Raw genomic sequence first — 771 nt, forward strand, 5'->3', positions numbered from 1 at the left:
TCCAAGACGAACCCTTTTCCCGCCGGCTGGATTTGCAGACGGATTAACTGGCTTGGGCCCCGCCAGCTGGAACAACCCACATGGTTGTTCAGATGACCGGACCATCTGCGTCGCAACTACAGGCGGTGTAAGTAAACGTTTTTGCAACCATTAAACCTTGTCTGCCTCTCCATTCACCAGCCCGCCCTGATGAACGAGCAATTTCTAAATCACCTCGAGTTAGCTCTGGCCGTCCGAGACACAAAAAAGACGCATTGTTTGAGCTGCCCTGCTTTCTGCCTTGGTGTCAGCTGAATGAGGGCACACCTTAACACACATGCAGTGTCACCCACCCATGTCACGAGTGTTGCCTGTCAGCAGCTGGAGGTCAGGGCCTCAGAACCCAGACTCCCCCTGCACCTATCTCTTTGACAGCTGGCAGACTTCGTGGCCACATCAGGAACTAGCAGGCCTGCAGCTTTCATTCTTCTGTGCCCCAAGACACACACAGTCCCACAAGCACTCATGTCATGAGTGTTGCCTGTCAGCAGCCAGAGGTGCAGGGCCAAGTCCCAGAGGACTGGAAAAGGGCCAATGTGGTCCCCATTTTCAAGAAGGGGAGGAAGGAGGATCCAGGCAACTATAGGCCAGTCAGTCTCACCTCCATCCTTGGCAAAGTCTTTGAAAAAATTATCAAGCCTCACATTTGCGAGAGCCCAGCAGGACAAATTATGCTGAGGGGAAACCAGCACAGGTTCGTAGCAGGTAGATCATGCCTGACTAATCTAGTCT

Source organism: Alligator sinensis, unplaced genomic scaffold (assembly GCF_000455745.1).
Source record: "Alligator sinensis unplaced genomic scaffold, ASM45574v1 scaffold799_1, whole genome shotgun sequence".
NCBI classification, from domain to species: Eukaryota; Metazoa; Chordata; order Crocodylia; family Alligatoridae; genus Alligator; species Alligator sinensis.